At 43.5% G+C, this 15,750-nt stretch overlaps 1 protein-coding gene across 5 annotated transcripts in view; it reads right to left on the bottom strand.

Annotated features, from left to right (window-relative positions):
• SGCD (sarcoglycan delta) overlaps window positions 1-15,750 on the bottom strand; it is a 302,620-nt gene that overhangs the window by 132,055 nt on the left and 154,815 nt on the right. The window contains exon 1 of one of the 5 annotated variants that reach the window (XM_072348265.1): window positions 4,309-4,419. The exons of the other annotated variants lie outside the window; for them this stretch is intronic. The gene's annotated coding sequence lies outside the window, so the exon portion shown is untranslated. Of the gene's footprint in view, window positions 1-4,308; window positions 4,420-15,750 lie in introns of those variants that run through there. 5 annotated transcript variants of the gene reach the window in all.

The raw sequence follows: 15,750 nt of genomic DNA, 5'->3' as shown, positions 1-15,750 counted from the left end.
TTTTTGCCACAGTGATTTCCTTACATTTGATGTGGAAACAATGAGCCTTTACTTAAAGGAGGCCAAGGGGTGGCCTGTCAAAATAATCAATTTTACATAAGGTGAACATAGGGCAGCCAGAGTCTGGCATTGTAAATGCACGGGTGTGTTTGCACAGAGCTTGCTGCCTGCCTGCATATAACTGAGGTATAACAGCTTCATCAGCAAAACAAGAGCATCCGACCCCAGGCTAAGTACGGTGAGGGGATTACATTTCAAGAGATGAGAGAGATGGGTTCAGGCTCCCTTGGGCTTGGACCTACCTCTCCCACATCTGCCTTCAATTTGTATACATATAACCAACATCCTCTTCTGTTACTCTCTTTGCTTTTTGAAACACAAACCTTTGCTTTGGGGCTAAATCAGAGGTGCTCTCCATCATATCACTGGAAGGCAATGTACTTGTGCTCACTAGCTCTAAACACTCTGTGGATTCAGCCTCTTTACTTTCTCTGTCTTTTAAGTGTACACTATCCACCAGGTTCAAAAGAACTGACATTTCTGGAGTGCGACTGAGGACAAAATTTGGCAAGAAGAGCAGCATTTTGAGCCTGCCATCAACAAGACATTTCGCCTCTTCACTCCCCATAAAGCTCTCTCCAGCTCAACGCCCCCAGGCCCATTGTTCCAGCAGCACCACGACCCAAAAGTAATTTATGACACTGTACACCAATAAGACCACAACCCAAGTCTTCACAAAAGGATCTAGACCAAGAAAAGAGTTTCTGCCTTGCAGATTGGCCAGCAGTCTCTGAGCACTGAGAAGTGGCCCCAAGGATGAAAAATTTGCTGGGGATGTTAAATCTTACGCAGCGTTTTTTCCGCCATGATGGTTTAAACCACGAACTCAAGCCCCTCTAGTGATGGCTATGCCAGAATGCTCACAAGAACTGCATTCCCCGAAGCTGAAATCTTAACTTTGTGCTTGTCCCTTTGCCTCTGTATGTTGTGGGGAACAGGTTCTCCCAACGGCTGTGAAGACCATCACCACTCAGCACAAATCTCTTAGGGGGCACAGCAGTATGGCCAGAGAGACAGAAATTGGAAGGAAATGTCTTAAGGAATGTTTTCTTCTTTTCTGACTACCTGTCATCACAGTGCATCACAAATAGAGTTTTTCAAATATCTAGCCTGACTCCGGCAAGCAAAAGTACATCAACAAACTCTGCTTAGTCTGCACAGTTCACCAGTGCATATTCTGCCTGGTCCACTAGGAAATACCTTATTTTGCATTCCCACCTCTGAAATATCACTAGGAAATTGGACTCAGTCAGCACAAGGAGCTGGGGAGACCTTGGGGATTCATCTGCTGATAAAGCATCTCCAATCTCGATCCCTCAGCGCTCCAGGCTACCCCCTACCTCTAATGTCTTGAGAGCTCATGTTATTTTCCCAGTCACTGGGGCTGACAGCACTCTGACAATAAATGTGCTTGAGGATAAGGGCACCACAAAAGCCTCAACTTACAACCCAGTGGCTTTGAGGAGGTGGACTGAACAAGAAGCTGAAGTCAGGGCATCTCCTCTGCTCAGATGCTGCTCTACATTCACACAGCACTTAGAACAAATACTATAAACATACCAGAGCTTGCCAGAACAAAGCAAAGTAATAGGCAGCTCCATCTCTTACAGTCTCTCCTAGACAAAAGGTGATATCTTATTCAAAAATGCTGCAAGAGTCTGTAAGCAACGCGGTTGCTATTGCTTCTCTTCTCACCAGAAGACAAACATGTCCATTTTCTTACAAAAGTTTCTTCCAACTTTTCGATTTAGGTTAGCTCCCTTGTCCTGATTTTTTTGGAGGGTCAAAATTAAGGAGAACATGGAAAGGGAGACAAACAATTCTGCAATGAGTTCTCTTATGTATTGAGCAAGTCAGCAGAGAATGTCTTTCCCCAAACGCTCTATGATTCGCAGCAATACATTCACACTGCATGCAAACAGCATCCTGGATTTTCTGCCTTCGCACAGCACTTCCTTTGCACTACTCTAATGATGTGAAGCAATCATAAGCCCGTGTCCATCAGTGCCAAGTTCATAAAGCACTTTCCCACTGGAGTGCCTCAAAGCAGAGTGAAAAATGTGAGAACTCCACTGAAATATCCCAGCAGCAGGTGTGACTATGGGCGGCTGCAGGAACAGCACAAGGGATATAATCAATTGAGCTTGAATCACTACAGGAGGTGATACTTTCCAGACCTCTACCCCTGCACACTCTCTCCCCACAGTACAAAGAAAAGAGATATGGCTTGTAGGAATGTGCAAAGCAGGATCAGTAACATGGATTTACATGGCTGGAACCCAACTGGAATGGCACAAAGAAAGAACTGTGGGCTTGAGCACATGCCAGGACCCAGAGTAAAGCCTCTGCAGTGATCCTGGATATATGCTCCTACACGTTAAAACTTGTTCTTCTGCCTCATTCCTCTATTTAATGTGTTTACTTTGCTCATGCATTTGTGCACTTGTACAGACACACTTGCTTTATAGTTTGCTCTTGGGAAGGACCAGAAGAAGGAATGCACATATTAGGGGGTGCCTGTAGCTCTCTTATCTGTATACTTGCAAGGTGGTGAGACCCTCAACTTTCACTTCATAGATTTAATATATTTCATCCACAGGTGCACATGGATGCATGCGCTCTTCAGTTTCTTTGAATACAAAACAAAGCTTGAATACTGACTCTGGTGGGATGCAGAAAGGACACATCCTGCAGAGTGAGACCCAGGAGCAGCTGCCAAGGGTAGGGAGGAAACTGATATCTCTTTCATGTAAATTCAGCCCATTTACAAGACAAATGCGGTGGCAATAAGATGCCCCAAACCTCTTTCCTCCTTCACTTCCATGCCACAGAAAGTTTGTATTTGGGCAGACAATATTCCCTTTAATGATCCAAATCTACTGAATCCCACAGTGCCCAGGCAGAGTTTGCTATGGATGCGCTTCTCAAGCACTACACGGAGAAATTATGTCCCACACAGATCTGATGGTGGCCAATCTCACCTTGCCACTGCGTGCTCTGAATCACCAATGAGAATGACACTTTAATGCTTAACACGCAGTCCTGCTGTGTGCAGGAAAAGCAAACAGTAGATATTCTCCCACAAACTCAACCAGGAACATTTAGCACTGTCCCACTCTAACATTTCATATCACAGAATCATAGAATGGCTTAGATTGGAAGAGACCTCAAAGATCACCTGGTTCCAATGCCAAGCGCTAGAGCAAGCACTAGATCAGGATGCCCACGGCTGCATCCAGCCTGACCTCAAACTCATTCCTTGTTGCAAAAAAAAACCCAAACTACCCAACAGCCAAAGAAGTGCATTTTCAACACGTCAAATAACACTGCTGTGAATATCCGAGCAAGAGGCACTGGCAGAAGCAGGGAAGTTTCCAAAGCTCCGAGCAGTGAACTGCTCCCAACACCTCCATCAGCCCTGACAAACACCGTACCCAACTCCTGCCATATAAGGTATGGATATCTCTGCCAAGGCAAGCTGAGCTTTAATGCTGCAACTAAGAGGATGAGAGAGAGTGCACTGCCTAAATCTGGCAGGTTCCAAAGCAGGGAGTGCTCTTTATCATAAATGTTTCCTAAGTTATTCGGGAAAAGAAGCGTAAATGGGAAAAAGAGTTTGCAGCCACTAAATCAATGCTTTTTTTTCCCTTCTAATCTGCTGTCCGTGCTTTCTGACTGTGCTGCCTGCTGCAGTTTGCTAGTGCTTTATAAAACACAGAAGTAACACGCATAGAAATCACAAGGCAATGACTGTTGCTGAACCACTGCCTCTCCTCACAGCCTGTACCAGGTGACAGGGAGTTAGCAATTGCCATATAGCCCCAGACAAACACGTTTTCAACCCACTGAACAACTATATATGCATGTAACTCCATTTGTCACGACCGAGTAGCATTTCTCAATAAAATCTCAGTGACATACGGTTTGCAGCCAACCCTCCAGCAGTTTCAGGTTATATGCACACTTCCTCCCCAAAGGTAAAAAGTCAGGGATGATTCTGGCACAGTGTTCACCCCGCCAGAGGCGCAGCACCGGAGCTGCTGTGCAGAATCGCTCCTGAAGCAAAGTTAGCCAGAAACCAACACCCAGCCTCCAACTCCTCCAACCCTTCAGCAAATATGCCACAGCCCCACACTCTCCACTTTCTCTCCAAACAAAGCTCTGAAAGCAAGAAGCCTGTTGTACGAGCACAAAAGCAGCACAGTGAATGCACCCGGTGGCTCCAGGAGGGAACGCCGCGGCTCTTACCTCTCTGTTGGTGGGAGATGACAGCCCGGAGCTGTGCCAGGGGATCGGAGGATGCCGTGCTACTCCCCGAGCTGCACGAGGCCTGGCCTGTGCTCATGAGCTGCCCCTGTCAGATTTTCCAGCAGCAGAATTGCAGCCAAGTCCCTGCCCATGCCTGAAGAATTTCCTGAACAGCATTCCCGTTCTTTTTCTAACTGCTTTGAAACCACACTGTCTGTACTTCAATAAGGCTTTGTCAGGCCAAGTTACAGCTACTGGTCTGGCTCCAGATAGCAATTGAAAACACATGTGTTTTGCATTAAAAGCCCCCTTCTCTGTGCACACATTCATACACAGACACCCCTTTCTGCACTCTGCCCGGGACTCTGCATGCCTTGCATCTGCAGCTCGTCTGCTAAATTCTAGCCATTTCTGTTAAAAAGAAGAAAAATGTTATGTTGGTAGGGATATATTCTCTGGGAAGAGAAAAAAAGGGGTTGGGAGGGATTCCAACCCATCACGTTTTGCAGGTATCAGTGGCTGCGTGTGCCCAGGTTAACAGCCAGCTTTGCCCAACCCCAGCAAGCACGGAAACACAGGAAATAAAACTGCAGTTCACCACCGCTCTCCTCTTACCTTTGCCTCTGTCTCTTCCAAAAATTGTGTGAAAAGAAAGCGTATTTTTAGCATCTCTAGACTGAGTTCAGCACATCAGGACTGGATCCTAATCTTGACACATACTCCTGTATCTGCTTATACTAAAAATAATACAACTATTTTTGAGTACTTACATCCCTCTCTGCTTTTCAGCTGTCCTAACCCTTTACAAATATTTTAAGCACCTTGCATCTCTTTAAAGAGATCTTTTTTAAAGAGCTTTAACATTACTCTGGCGTTGGCTTAAGGAAAAGAAATAGAAGATGCAGTCTTATACCTTTCATCAGAACGGGTCCCAGTACTTAATATCTGTAATCATTTCCAGGCAGCACCATGGGTCGAGGGAGCAAATGTGAGCTCGGCAGCTCAAGGTGCCCTGTGTTCGGAATGTGCCCACAAAGCAGAGCTGGAGGAGATGTGGAAACACACATGGATGTTCCCCTTCTTCCACCACAGCTAAGTCCCACCAAGGATGAAACACAGCAGCAGAGTTGTCAAGGTAACAATATAGAAAAGAGACAGTTTAAAGAGAGAGAGTTGTGTTTTTTCCCTCTTAATGTTCCTTTTCAAAACCATACACTCCACTTCTATCAGGTTATTCTGTTCAGTGATTTACAGAAGTGCAGTCCAGATGAAGTGTTTACAAGAGACAAATGCAGCTGAGATTGAAAATAATTGAGAGCCTTATGGGTGGCCTGATCCAGAGCTCACCAAAGGCAGTAGAGAGAGCCCGCTGACCTCCATGAGCTTTGGCTTTGGTCCATAGCAAAGAGTCATCAGGAAGGAGAGATCCACACCCAAGAAGTGCTCATCTCTTAACTCCAGCAAAATGCCACCTGCTGGTTGGCAGTATCACCCATATGCCTTGGCAGTCTGCATGGCCAAACGCTGGCAACCTGCACTAGCACCTGAACTGCATTGACTTCAGAGGGAACATACACCAAACAAGATGCTGCTTTGCAGAAGAAATGACAATAGGAAACCACATGATCCTTCTGCCTCAGTTTGCAAAACTATAAACCAAGCAAAAGGCATGCATGCAAGCCACACATATACAAGCAGCGGCAAGAGCATTTCAAATTTAATTGCATAGTTTGTGAGGAACCCATTTATGCCAGAACAGAAACCACAGACTCTTGGATTGCAGATTGGGAGAGCAATCAACGCAGATAAAAGAGAGCCTCCTAAACAAGCGACAATGGTAATGATGAGATTCTTTGGCTTGGCAGCCAGCAACGGCTGAAACCACCAGTGCCTGAAACCTTCGGAGTCCTTTACTGTAAATAAATTAAAATAGAAAACTATGAACTGCAGATTCACTATAACTAGGTTTTCAGTTGTACGAGACAATCAGGCATCTGCAGAGCTATTTGCAAGATGAGAGCAGAGCGGCTCTTGACTTCTGCCTTAAATTTCCCCACAGTCTTTGTTCAGCAAACTGGTTACATATGGTGACAGGAGAAACTTCAAGGGATCAATGCCTGTTTTAAACTGAGCACATGCTTCAGTGCTCTGTCGCCCAGGGCTTCTTATGGCAGCCTGACTCTGGCAGGACTCAGATCATTTACCACATGGTGTACGGTACTCCAAACTCCATCACTTATCTGTACAAATACGGTCTACTGGTGGTTTTCAAATCTTTCTCAGCGTGGATCTCTAAATATTTGCCAAAGGTGGTGCATACCCCTTTAAGAAACTCCCAGTGAGGGATTTCTATGTCCCCTACACAGAACTCTCTCTTTCTGTCACTTTCCATGGTTTCCTGGGGAATATCCTCCCAGACATCTGCAGACCACAGGCTGCAAACTACTGCTGGAGATAACTTAATCCCTTATTAAAAATGTAAATGATCTCCTCTGTTTATGTGCCGTACTTACCAACTTCAGAATATTTATACAAGTTAGTATCACGTTGGCAGGTAGATACACGCAGAGGTGACAGCATTAATATTGCATTTTTTCCACTGGCATAATTAGTAGGCCAAGTCTATAAATATTTACATTAAATCTGTCAGGCATCACACTAACCTCACTGATAACTTAAGGGTGTCTTACTGTAAACTGCATTAATGTCTAACTATTTTGTCATCAAGTAACACATAAAATACTCCTTCGAGCTAAGCCGTTTCAACTAGGCTGTTTTTATCTCTTTCACATTTGGGTATGGGGTTTAAAGATGCTTCAAGTATCAGAACCATTGGCTCAGGGACTGTTCTTTTTTCTATCTTTGAGCTACCATTTCTGTTCCTGCTGGTGCCACTGATACCAATATACGAACCTTGCAAGCATAGAACTGAAGTTGATGTCGACACAACTATTTGCATAACTACTATTATTTCCCACTTCTGGCAGGGTTATGAGGATTAAAAAATAAACTACTAGAGCACTTTGGGAAGATAGTAACAAATTAACCCCCCAACCAAAGGTCCAGTATATTTGCAGCTCAAGTACTGCAATGCATAGGAACTTCATTTTGTGAGGGAGATCCATGAAGTTCTGCACCGTGAATTTTGTAAGACCTACAGCATGCACAGCATCGTCTCTATTTTTGTGTGGGCACTGCAGAGCAGCAGCCATAGCACCAAATTCCTCAGAGTTCAGGAAGCATCTGGACAACACTCTCAGATGTACAGCCTGATCTTTGGCTGGCCCCATGCAGAGCCAGGAGTTGGACCCAATGATCCCTATGCGTCTCTTCTAACCTGGTGTTTTCTATGATTCTATGACATGCTCTTCTCTACCACACTTTTCTCCACCGTTTCACAGCCATGGATCCATTGGATGTTTTCCAGAGCACCACATTCAGATGCCACCAGAACTGAGCTGCTGGAGCTCTGGGTACCCTGCAGCTTCCCACTCTTTGGCTTCCACCTCCCCTGCACTAACCCCTAGGTGAGGAGGTGAGTTCACCTAAACTCCTCATTAAGCCACTCAGCATTAAGAATCTTGGTATGCAAAGAGAACAGAGCAAGGCCTCAAGGAGACAAACTTGGTCACACCAATTTCTAACACTGGCAGAAAGGGTCCAGAAAGAGGAAAGCTCTTTCTCCAGCATTTATAACTAACCTACAGTTTGCCTTCCGGCGTATTCCAGATGTAGCTGAAAATTATTTAATCCTTACCGTTGACTTAGCAATACACAACTAATTCTGTTTAACTGAAAATATCTGTTTGCATACAAATCAAAACTCATGGGATTTTCATGCCACGCAGATTTCCAGGGGCTCACTAAAACATTCCCAGCACCTTCCTATGAACATCAGTGCAATGCAAACACACAGCAAGTATCAGCACATAAACACAGGCGTGTGTGCACCTGGAGGGAAGGAAAAAGACAAAATGAAATGTGAAATATCTGAAGGAGATAATTAAGCAATCCCTCGTTTGCAGTTTTTCTCTAAATGACTTTTTTAATCCATTAAATCTCTTGAAATATCACAACAGAATAAATATAAACGTTCACATGTTTTTAAACTCTAAATTGAAGGAAATTATCCACATAATAGTTATCATTTTAAACCATCCTCAGCCTCAGACGCCTGTAACAGATCTCCTGCGTATCCATGTGTACAGGGAGAAGCTGAGGCTTATTTGAGCTCCATTTCCTTAAATGCAGAATTAAGGTAACTAATGGATTGGAAAGTTAACTACTTGGGACCAGGAACAGCAGCTGTAGGAAGGCAGCTGTGGGCACTCCTCATGGATTTGCCCAGCTCCGAGTGTTCAAATGGGATACAGGGCAATGTGATGAGAAATGGAGAGGAGGAAGGTGAACCTTCAAATTTGCTAAGGTAGTGGTGGTAATTATACAACAGGAATGGTCAGAGGGGGAAAACCTTCCTCTGTGTGTATCTGTGTGTGCAGGGATGACAGGTCTGATTTGATGGCAGGGAGCAAAATCTTACTGAAGGGCTGTAGATGTGACTGAATGAAGGCACAAGGGTCATCAGGTAATCACAGACAGTGCCAAGATGAGCTCTCTGGACAGGTGAAAAGGAAATGGGAGAAAATGAAAAAGCAGTTGTGTGTGGGTGGGTGTGTGTGTCTGTTAGGAGCCTGTTGCAACTTGAGCTGGAGACTGTGCACACAGTGGTGAGCTGCAAGAGCCAGACCTGCAGCCTCTGCATCCTCACCCACATGTCTGCGTCTTCAGAGATAGATATGGGCTTGTTTTTGCAAGGAAGCTCTAACAGTAGGACTAGTTATGAGATGCAAAATCTTCTAATTCCCTGAAACTAAAGGCACAGAGATGAAGAGGTCTAATGCCTTACAGCTCTGCTTTCTGAGGCAGGCATTCAGGATTCTTTGAGCATCATGTAGATGGGAAATTCCATTAATGGCAGAGGTAACCCTGAAGTAACCTTGCTTCACACAACACTGGGTTATATAGATGTGAGTTATGAATTTCACCCCTTCTGCTCAGTGGGAGTTTCCAAACAGCAGTATGACAGTGATGGAAACAAACCCCAAAGTCTCAATTCCACAATCATTTTATAGGCAAGTTGAGGAACAGGTCAAGACAGCAGTCAGTGCCTCTTATATGAGGCTCAAAACACAACAGAAGTTCAGGTAAAGAGGTCAAGGAGGTTAGGAATTCAAGTAACAGCTATGCCAGAATAACAGCAGGCTCACACATAATACAGTAGAAGTTGATGTGTGTCACCTGTACTGAGAGTAACCTACTCCAAACGGCTATTTACTCCTTGGGATCCTGGACCTGCAAACTCCCTGAGCCCACCTGCAGGTTGTAGTGCACCTAATCAGAGAACTGTGTGCCACATTCCTTTTTCCACAGAAAGCAGAGAGGTATTTACCCACCGGCCGCAGAGCTGCAGCCAGGAGCACATCCAGCTCCTCCCAGCACCACTGTAATTATTCTGATGATTTCAGCCATTTGCAGGCTCTTCTCAGAAATAATTTAAGGCCAGTAGAGCTTGTTAATAGGTACAATGGGAAAGTGTTCCTTTTCATTTCTCTGGTAACATTAATGTAATTATCCTGAATCATTCTCAAACTACGTGGGCTGCAATTTCAAGGCAATATTACTATTACGGAGCCCTGTTCTTCCAGCCAGCATGTGTCATACTCCCCATCCAGAAGTTATTTATCAATAATCAGAAAGGTCTTCATTTACAAACAATAGAGCCTCTTCATTTGCAGCATGACAAGGAAGCAGAACGGGTGCTGCGAAGGTGTACAATTTCCCTGGCTGCTCCTTTGTCTGCGAGACTGGCATAAGAAATGCAACACATTAAAAATAACCATGAAGATTAATTTCATACAGACATAAGAGCAAATACGCAGTTGACCAGACCAATAATTATTCTTCTATTACAGTCTTAATGGTATCCAAATTTATTACTCTTATCTGAGCAGACTCACCCTTGGCTCTTTCAGACACAAAGCTGCTCTCTAAGCTGCAGTCAGATGTATGCCCCAATGAAGGCAAATCTTCACTTTAGCCATCTATAATCATCACCTAGGGGGAAGATTCAGTTTTTCTGCCCTATCTTGTTGTGGTAGGGATTTTTGGAGAATGTCTATACCATGCTGCCTGCATAACGCTTAGAGTGCTTGATGCACAATAGGTGTCCTATTATACATCGCTAAGTTTAACACCACTGAATGCATCCAGATTTGGCTGTACAAAACAATCCTCATAGCCAGCCTATCTCTTACAAAGCAATTAGCAGGACTCTTGCAGAACACCATGAAGGCAGGTTGTTAGTCCATAAACAACTCTGGACGTTGCCACCCGTTTTAATGAGCCGTAGAGGGTCAGTCTGGATATTAAGTCTGTGTGATTGCATGAGCCCCCCCGAGATGGACAGCAGTGGTCTTTGCAGAATCATTAAGGTTGGAAAAGACCTCTATGATCATCTGGTCCAACTGTCCACCAACCACCAATGCTGCCCACTAAACAATGTCTCTCAACACCTCCAGGGACCATGACATCACCATTTCCCTGGGCAGCCTCTTCCAGCATCCAACCACTTTTCTGAAGAAGTTGTTCTTAATATTCAACCTGAACCTCCCTGGCACCACTTCATACATAATATCTGAGCCAAAGCTCAGATAATATGACATCAGCCATTCACCATAAGGCTGAAACGTGCTGAAACATCCACACTACGACACAAAACAAGGAGACAGCAGCTCTAGTAATCCAAATGATGAGTAATCTCTGGCCAAAGTTTGGAAATTCTTTCTCTTTGCTTACATTCTGCAGGAGGTGATAAGATACATACTGCTCATGACAGTACGCAGAGACTTGGATGTAGCAGAATGAAAAATTATTATGCTTGCACATAAATAAAAGCACATACAGTCACATATTTTGAGTTTCAACAGGAAATGAGGGGGAAGCTTTAAAAAGCAAATTAATAAGAACATAAAGCTAAACTGTGACTGTGTGGAATGTGTGAGCCAGAGGGAAGAAAGAAAAAAAGCAATGGTCTGAGAAATAAATGCTTGTTTGTCTATCAGTAATCACGCCTGACCTTCAACTCTGCCAGAGAATTCAATATGGTACAGGCATATCTGTGAGGATATTCACTTCAAGGACCATGAAAAGGCCATTGTAGGAATAATTCCAGGCTCAGGCTTATCTACAGAAATCTAGCCGATGGCCCAGCAATCTCAGCATCTCTATTTAGGTTATTGGCAGGATGCCACAAAGGGTAAGAAACCATTTGATTGGGAAATCCCTTTGTTACCACAGCTATTACCTCCTAATATCTGAGAAGATTCCTTATGCCTCCCCACACCTGACAAGTTTCTTGAAGACTGGATTTGGGTTTTTTCCCCTATAGTCCAAGAGTAGCCATACATCATTTGCACTTGGTCTACTGTTCTCTTTCAAATATCTACTTCATTCAGCAGCCGGTAAGGCTTAGCTCTCACTCTGCATCAGCAAGGGCTGCTGATCCTTCCAAATCTTTGGGTGACTCAAAGACTCACCCCAAGGAAGGCCTCCAAAATGTTTGGACGACAAAAAGAAGAGAAAAACATCCTGCCCTTTCATCTGCAGAGCTGAGAACCTGTTCTTGGCACCTTTTTTTTTTCACTCCTAGAAGATTGTAATTAATGTCTCAGGTTACCCCTGAGCATCCTCCAACTGTGCTGCAGAAATCTTCACTGCAGAACTGAAGGAATGGAACAATTTTCACCTTGTAACGTTCGTTTCTCTCTCACAGACAAATGACCGCTTCATTGTTTGATTCCTTCTCTTAAGTGAGTGTACAAACCCTACAGTTTGACAGCAACAGAATCTTTTTGTCTTTAGTAAGACACGGGGGAAATCTCGTCTCATTCGTACATTTTGGAGTGAAATTTTGTCACTGCCGTGATTAATGTTAACATCATTTCTGCCCTAAATTCTCCATTCTTTCAGGATAAAAATACCCTGCTGGATTCCCTGATACCGTTCAATAAGAATCACAAAGGGACTGAGGGCAAGGAAAGAAGCAGAGAGAGAAGCTTTGTATCTTGCTCTCAGACATATTTTTGAGCAAAGTAGCCGTCAGGAGCTTAAGAGTTGTTCCTTTCTAAAATCTGAGAGACTTTACCTGTCCATTTTTCTCTCAAAATGACAGGAGAAAGTTTGTCTGGGTGCCTCTCAAAGAGCAGCATAATTTTCAAGCTATCCATCTGCAGTTAGAGGTTATCTCCATGCAATCACTAACTGGTAATTAAAAGAGTTTACTTGATTTTGTGCCTAGGTGGCCTTTTCTCATTGGCAGCAATGCCCTGCCTCTCAATTTCTGTGGGTTACAGGTGTACTCGAGCTGGAGCAGACCTTCCATCCACTAAGGCAAGAAATACAGAAAATGATAAATCCCTTCCACACAAAACCCACTTCCAAATGCAAAGATGATCTAATGAAAGGCTTAGTGCTTTTGTAACTCCTCGCCTTACAAAAGATCAGCGTGAAGAGAAATAAATGCTGGCACTTATCCCCAGTTGTGTATGAAGACGTATATATATATATATTTAAGTAGGATGCTACTTAAGCAATGCTTAATGTGTTGTTACAGTGAGCGTAAATATGAATTCTGAAACACCTCCTATCTGAGAACACTGGAGGTTAAGTGTTTCTAAACATGCTGCTCCAGTAGGTGAGCATGTGCCCCTGGTATGAAAGTGAAAGAGCAGTGCCCTGCATTCCCACCAGCGCCACTCAGCAAAGCTTCCTCCTTTCACCCCTTCAGCTATTTATCATCATCACAGAAAATGTGAAGCAACTTCACGCCATGTTACAGAAGTCTCCATCCCTGCTGCCACGCAGAGGTTAAACCAGTCTCCCTGAGAAGGAGCAGCCAAGTCAGGGCATTTCTGTTAGCCTAAATCATCCAGGTAGTTAGGCTTTAAAGGACAGCGGGGGCAGGGGGGAACGTGTATGTTTGCAGGGAGCATGGAACAGTCCCTAAATTTATGGATTTACCATCCCACCACATAAACCTTCTCCCACAGAAGGGCCCCTTTTCACTTACCTATTTTTATTATTGCTCAGCTGGAATTCCACAGCAAATCTCTCAAAGGTTAACAGTCCTGTCCAGAAAGCACAAGAAGCAGCCCTGCTACTGTCTATGAATTTTAATGCTCTCCATTACAACAGGTATGCTATTTTTATACCCGATAGCAGTCTACAGTACAGTACAATACTTTGCAGTATTTTGGTAACTGTGTAAGATATGACAGAGGCCAAGGAAAGGCACAATAACAGTTGTAAGAACCTGCCTGCAAATATCAATAGAAGACCACTGTAAAGATGGAAGAGTAGAGAGTGAGGAATTAACAAACCAGGGAGATTCAGAGGAACTCCAGCAGGGATACTTCCATCTGCCAGCTTTAGGAACCAAATAAATCTCTCGGTGCAGCAGGTCTGCTTCTATTACAGACAGATGGCGACCCTCATGTGAAATTAGTCCATCTCTCTTTGATAGGTTTCAGAAAGCCCCATTGCTGTCTTCCTAAGAGAAATGACACCTTCATGCTGAAAGTTACAGGTTGTTGCAGGCAAAGGGATAGAAATACACCCACACGCTTTTCTCATCTTCTGTACACTCAAGCTGTCCATGTATTTTGCAATAAGGGATGCTTGCAGGCGCTGAGACAGCTCTCAGACACGTGCTCTTTAAACCAACATGTTTTAAAAGATATTAAAAAAACAAAACAAAACAAAAAACTGGCTACCAGAACGTGCTCCATCTTCTGCTAATTCATTGAATTGTGCAGTGGATGAAGTCTTTAAGTGATACTTCAGCCTCCTACATCTCAGCAAAGGATATCTAAACACTTTATGAAGTGATATTGTCACCGGGCCAAAGTCAGACCCTATCAGTTGGTGGTGATGCACTGAAACCCAAACTTGCTTAAACACTGGAATCAAAGCATTTACTAAACCAGCCCTTCTGAGTCAGAGTAAGAAGAAGCATAGCACATCTTGCACCAAGGTCCAGAGTGAGTTTAGCCCCATCTATTCTAAACTATTTGCATTCCTATACTTATTCAAACCCAAAGAGTCCTTAATGATGACATCTGTCACAGCTATGTGCTGGTATCTCTTTACAATTTTCTTAACTACTTCACTCTCAAGAAAATGTGGTCAAAAATGCAAGAAAATTATGCTAATGATTTGCACAAAATTAGACAGATTCAACAAAATCTGCCACTTGGCATGTTTAGCATCTATACACTCTTAATACTAAATTAATCTCAAAGAGATATCTGTATTATTTTACTGCATTGCTATCAAATGCATCTCATCTGGCAAGCGTCATCTTTCATCAGCAGACACTTCTTGGGAAATATTTAAAATCATTATTTTCTTCATAAATAGTTCTCTAACACTCCAGTTTTCCCTTCTATTATTGTTCATAGAATCATAAATGGAGAAAAACTCTAAGCTCACAAAGTCCAACCACCAACCCATCCCTACCATGCCCACCAACCACAACATTCAGTGATCTATCTGCCCTTTCCTTGAAATCCTCCAGGGATATTGACTCTATGGGCTTCGGCCTGTTCTGAAAAGAAACTGATGATGGAATTGGGGATTTTGGTTCAAAGCTCAGCATTGGGAAGGCTGTCTATCAAGAAAGGAAGAAGCCTTATTTTCAAAGTGGAACAAAGGTTTGAGGGGGGGGGGGGGGGGGAGGCGGGGGAGAGGAGTAATAATGTGGCCCACTGTTCCAAATGTCTTCAGCCAGCACTTCTGAAAATTTGCTCAAAATATCAGCTGCATTATGAAGCTAAAGACAAGAGTGAATATGTAGACCTCAGCAAAAAAGACTTCTTAGCTAGAGAGCACTGATGAAGCTAAAGCTACTGGTAGACTCATAATCCTGACTGCCATAATTCACCTGTTGATGAAATTTCCATCCCCTTATCCAGATTAAAAAACCCAACATCGTTAGGAGGAGGAGACAGGCAGAAATAATTGCCTGTTTTCCTATGCAAAATAGCACTTGTGTTATGGAAGTCCTATTAACTTCCATGCGAAAGCACAAAAGCTGTCACTGAAATTAGCTAAGAATGCTTACGTGCATAAAAAAAGAGAAAGGATATTTGTGAAGCTTCTTTCCACTGTCACAGCAGAGCAGCCTGAAATGTCTTCAGCTCTCTACATAAGAACCTCCATTTACTACTCTGAACACAGAATCTTCTTTTCTGCATGAGAAATTTTTCTTCCTTCAGAGTAATGTCCTCATTTCTAAGTCAGAAACTGCATATAAACAATGCAGAATGTAAGCAGAATTTCAAAATTCTGAGTCAGCCTAAGATATCAAGTTTGTTTTCTTTGCAA

The sequence above is a fragment of the Excalfactoria chinensis genome, chromosome 13, assembly GCF_039878825.1.
Source record: "Excalfactoria chinensis isolate bCotChi1 chromosome 13, bCotChi1.hap2, whole genome shotgun sequence".
NCBI lineage: Eukaryota > Metazoa > Chordata > Aves > Galliformes > Phasianidae > Excalfactoria > Excalfactoria chinensis.
Note: the sequence above shows the minus strand (reverse complement) of the source record. Positions and strands in the feature narration are given on the sequence as shown.